The 5,506-nt window shown below is 43.8% G+C and overlaps 1 pseudogene; it reads right to left on the bottom strand.

Moving 5' to 3' along the window:
• Nucleotides 1-5,506, bottom strand: part of LOC112064205 (developmental pluripotency-associated protein 4-like) — a 37,427-nt pseudogene that overhangs the window by 21,360 nt on the left and 10,561 nt on the right.

Below are 5,506 nucleotides of genomic sequence, written 5' to 3'. Positions count from 1 at the left end.
TGCTACGCAATGGGAGAGGCCACAACAGTGAGAGGCCCACGTATCGCAAAAAAAAAAAAAAAAAAAAAAAAAAAAATGTTTCTTTAACATAGACTTATTAGAAATGCAATAAATCAGATGTTTTACTCTAGGTAGATCCATTTTTAAATCCTTAGAGTGCTAAAGTGATGACAAAAAGAATAGCTGGACAGGTGCGAGAACCACAAAGGGAGTTGAATTTTTGGGGAAATGGCTTAAATGGATGTTTCTCATTCACCTGAAGTGCTTTACAAAGTGCTAAGAACAGCTGACTCACATTTTTACTGATTGAATCTTGCTGGGATAAGGGTATGAATTCAAGTTTAAATTTAGTACTTCTGCTGATTTTGAAAAACTGGACATATGTCCCATTCTCTTTCCTGTTGTGTGGATCAGACTCTACCAATGAGGATACATCTAGCAAAGAACATGGTTTATGAAGCCATCCAGACCCGGATTCAGATCCTGGATTCACCATTTTCTAGCAGTGTGATCCTGGACAAGTCACTTAACATCTTTTAGATTTCCTTATTTATACATGGGGATTGTTGTAAGCATTAAAAGGAATAAAAACATAAGGTCTATTAAAGTAAGCACTCAGTTTATTAGTTTTATTTTGTGCTAAAAATGCACACTGCATCTGTTAGTTCCTCTTCCCCAGGGGTCTCCACCTGGGACATGTTTACAAGCCAGGGATGAAAGGGTGGGCAGGTGAGTTAGGTATGACGAATTAAGTTCAGCTGTAAAAATTGGATAAACAGCATTGGCTTAAACGCGGTAGAAGTTCATTTCTCTCTCACTTTAAAGTCAGAACATAGGCTCTACTCTACGAAATCCCCAGGAAATGGGCTCCTAGACTATTGTGTAGCCTCCATTTCCAAGGTCATCTCATGGTATGAGATGGTGGCAGTAATTCCAGACATCTGGTTTTCATTCCAGCCACTAGGAAGAAGGAGGTTGAGATGGGAAAAGGGTGATGCCAGCTCTTTCTTCAAGAAGGTTCCTGGAAGGTGCTGCATGAATTTATGTTTACATTTCATTGACTAAAAAGTAGTTTCACAGCTTCACCTAGCTGCAAGGGAAAATGCAGGGTTTATTCTGGGTAGCCACATGTCCAGCTAAAATTGCCATCTCTATGGAAGGGGGGCGGGAATGGACATGGCACCAATTATTCTCTGGACAGAGAGCCACTCTCAGGGGCAGCCAGAGTGGGGAGTGTCTTGGGAGTCTGTTGGAGCTTGATGGCACAAGGGAAAATAATTATTAAAAGTAGTTGGTGCTACTAAGATCAAAGACAAATCCAATTTATCAAGAAAATATCATCTGGGGCTTCCCTGGTGGCTCAGTGGTTGAGAGTCCACCTGCCGATGCAGGGGATACGGGTTCGTGCCCCGGTCCGGGAAGGTCCCACGTGCCGCAGAGCGGCTGGGCCTGTGAGCCATGGCCGTTGAGCCTGCGCGTCCGGAGCCTGCGCTCCGCAACGGGAGAGGCCACAGCAGTGAGAGGCCCGCGTACCGCAAAAAAAAAAAAAAAAAAAAAAAGAAAATATCATCTGGAATTGCTCTGTCCAACGAGGTAGCCACTAGCCATATGTGACCATTGAGCATTTGAGATGCGGTTAATACAAATTGAGATGTGCTATAATATACACACTGGACTTCTAAGATACTATAAGAAAAGAATGTAAAAATATCTCGTGTTTTTTTTTTTAACAGGGCCTACATGTTGAGGTGATATTTGTGTATTAGATTAAATATATTATTAAAATTACCTTCATCTGCTTAGTTTTACTTTTAAAATTTAAAGTTATATACGTGGCTTGCGTTATTTTTCAATTGGGAGAAAGGATCTGGAATGTCCCAAATCTTAGAGTCTGTCTCCTCAGAAAGGAGAGTCTATATAGTACTGAGAGGGATTGTTTCCTGAATGATGAATTCTCTAACATGGGGTTGAGAGAGCAAGATTTTGGTAACATACCAGGAAGTATTGTCCAAGCGAGGGGGTTCTGTGTTCCTTGCCCTTGACAGGCCTGTCCCCACAGGGGATAGATCTTAATGTCACCAGCCCCTAAGAGCATTCAAGCGACCTCCACCTCATACTGTGGTTCTAGTTCAGTGAACCACTATGATTCCATTTTCAGATGACCCTTAGAGTTTCTATGACTATTTCTACAAAGTGAGAAACTGACTAGTTAGCCAAGTGATGTGCTTGGGAGGGGTGACATTTCTGAACTTCAACTTAAAGATTGGAAGGCAAATAATGATGAGGGAATGCATTTGCCAATAGAGATGCTTTGCGTTTTTATTTCTCTCCCTGTCAAAGATCCGCAGTTAACTGGGGCCATAGCTCTCAAAGTACGGTCTTTGGACCTGCAGCCTCGGCATCACCTATGGACTTGTTAGGGATGTAAATTCTCAGGCCTCACCCCAGACCTAATGAATCAGAAACTGGGGGTATGGCCTAGCACTCGGTGTTATAACAAGCCCTCCAGATAATTCTGATGTTAGCTAAAGTTTGAGAACGATTAATTTAAAGCGATAGTTTTCTTGACAAACAGATCTTCATCCCCCTAAGATGTACCCAGTAGTTTTTTTTTTCTTTTTTTTCTTTTTTTAAGGCTCATCCTGTGTAATGTAATATGTCATGAAAGGGAAAGTATGTAGGAATTGTTACCTTTAGGTTTGTAAATAAATGTGATACCACATTTCTTGCTGGTTTCTAAGTGAGTAAGATTTGGTAGGAAAAAGAGAGCTTTGAAAAAAATCTGAAAAATATGAACGTCTGGAGGCTGCTCTTTGGGGCTATGAGTCTCCATCGCTTACCTCTTCCAAACCTCACTGCTGAGCCCAGCTCCTTGGTTCTCTATAATTCCTCTCCGGATGTGGTCACGGCTGGAAGCAGCTGATCTGTCCACGCTCCACTTACTAGCGCTGGTGCTTGCCTGGTCTTCCTGTCTGCTCAGGGTCTCTGCTCGCCATCTCTTGCCCCCTGCATCCCGACTTGATCTCTGAGTGGCGCTCTTTATCTTCCCAGACAGCTGCCCTCACTTCCCCACTTTTAATCTTTGTGAGCAGTTTTACGTTGTCAGGCTTTTCCTCCGAGTCCCGTAATAAGACTGTGCTGGACTCTACAGGTATCCGACCCCGTTCTTCTTCCCAGGCACAGATTCTACGGCTCCACTCTTGAAATCTGAGGCGTAATGACAGTTTCAGCCAGCGGCACTGAGGAGAACGTGTGGCCTCCTTCCGTCACTGAACTCTTGGGAACCTGCAAAGAGGCCAGGCACGCGGGCAGTGGGTCAACCTGTTCCTTTGCTGAGCAGCAGCCCCTCAACTCCACCCCAGGGGACTCACCTCTGCCCCAGGAACTCTGAGTACTCTTGGTGTTCCTTGAACCGCTGATGGAAAATCGTGACTCAGATGCAGGCCCTCCCGTCAGCAGATCTTCTTGCCCCGCAGGGCAGGGATTAGGTGGGGTAGGGCTGGGGTATTACTGGATCTGACAACTGATGCTTCACCCTTTCCAGCTCCTGCACAGGCAGGCATCAGACAATGTGTATGGAGTTTTAGAGTTTATAAGACACCTCCAGATTTCATCATTTACAAAGCATTCCACGTCTTTGAGAGGCGAGCAAAGAGTTAATCATCCTCGCGTTTTACAGTTGAGATAACAGTACTGGAAGGTTGCCATCTTTCCCTGAGTGGCTCAAGCAAGGAAAGGCAAAGTTGGGTTTATAGCCAGGTTTTATTTTAGCTTGACATTTTGTTTACGGACTCCTTCTTGCTAAGGGTATAAAATCCCACACTAAAACCCTCAAGGAACAATTTTTTTTTTTTAACATCTTTATTGGAGTATAATTGCTTTACAATGGTGTGTTAGTTTCTGCTGTATAACAAAGTGAATCAGCTATACATATACATATATCCCCATATCTCCTCACTCTTGCGTCTCCCTCCCTCCCACCCTCCCCATCCCACCCCTCTAGGTGGTCACAAAGCACCGAGCTGATCTCCCTGTGCTATGCGGCTGCTTCCCACTAGCTATCTATTTTATATTGCAAGTGTTAGTGTATGATGGCCATGCTAGCTAGAAGGCATCTGCAGCCACTAAATTAAAGATCCCGCTGCCATGAACAGGTACTAAGAGGTTAAATGTTCCTTGGAAGATGATCTTCTTAGAGTCATCTCTCAACAAGTTGTCTTCGGCTGCACAGATTGTCTCAATCATTACTAACAGATGCATCTTCAGCAAGACAATTTTGCAAGCTCAGGCAGAAAAGAACTCATGCTTTTCTGAAATCTTCCCCATGGCTCATATTAAAACTAGCCAGGAGAAGAGACATAGCAAAGTTTACTAGGGACAGTTCCCTGGAGGAGAAAATACTGGTAATGTATATATGTCCATGCCACTCTTTCACTTCATCCCAGCTTACCCTTCTCCCTCCCCGTGTCCTCAAGTCCATTCTCTATGTCTGCATCTTTATTCCTATCCTGCCCCTAGGTTCGTCAGAACCATTTTTTTTTTTAGATTCCATATATATGTGTTAGCAAACAGTATTTGTTTTTCTCTTTCTGACTTACTTCTAGGTGGTCACAAAGCACCGAGCTGATCTCCCTGTGCTATGCGGCTGCTTCCCACTAGCTATCTATTTTATATCTGGTAATGTATATATGTCCATGCCACTCTTTCACTTCGTCCCAGCTTACCCTTCCCCCTCCCCGTGTCCTCAAGTCCGTTCTCTATGTCTGCATCTTTATTCCTGTCCTGCCCCTAGGTTCGTCAGAACCAGTTTTTTTTTTTTTTTTTTTAGGTTTCAAGGAACAATCTTAATGGCTTGGTTCAGTGAAGATTTGACACACTGCATGCATTTATGGAAATCACACTTGCGTTCAGTTTACAAGTGGCTGTCACATCCATTACTTTATCTGGTCTCTATAATGACCTTATGTAGAGGATTTCATTATTTTTGTTTTACAGATGAGAAAAAACTCAGACTCAAGGAGGATGGGTAAATTGCTCAAGGTTACATGGTGACTGAGTGTCGTCCAGTTCTTTTCACAGCAGAACCTTTGTTCACTATGTTCAGTTAACTCCTCTTTGGTATAAATTCTAAGCTGCAAAGAAAGGAGATGAATGCAGTAAGGCAGGGGTTCCCAAGCCATTTCTGTCTAGAAATATAGATGCTTGGGGTTCTTCCACCCCTTCCATGAATTCTCTGAGGTGCTAAGAGTGGGAGCAAATCCCCAGGTGATGTTCCTGATTGGCTGAGGCTGGAAAACACTGCATCATGGAAAGATCATGCAGAGTACTGCAATTTATTTCCTCTAAAGGCCTCAATTTTTGTTGTTGTTGTTATTTCCTTTTTTTTTTTTTTTTTTTTGGTGGTACGTGGGCCTCTCACTGTTGCGGCCTCTCCCATTGCGGAGCACAGGCCCCGGACGCGCAGGCTCAGCGGGCGTGGCTCACGGGCCTAAGCGAACCGCGGCAT

This window comes from Physeter macrocephalus, chromosome 20, assembly GCF_002837175.3.
Source record: "Physeter macrocephalus isolate SW-GA chromosome 20, ASM283717v5, whole genome shotgun sequence".
Lineage (NCBI taxonomy): Eukaryota > Metazoa > Chordata > Mammalia > Artiodactyla > Physeteridae > Physeter > Physeter macrocephalus.
Note: the sequence above shows the minus strand (reverse complement) of the source record. Positions and strands in the feature narration are given on the sequence as shown.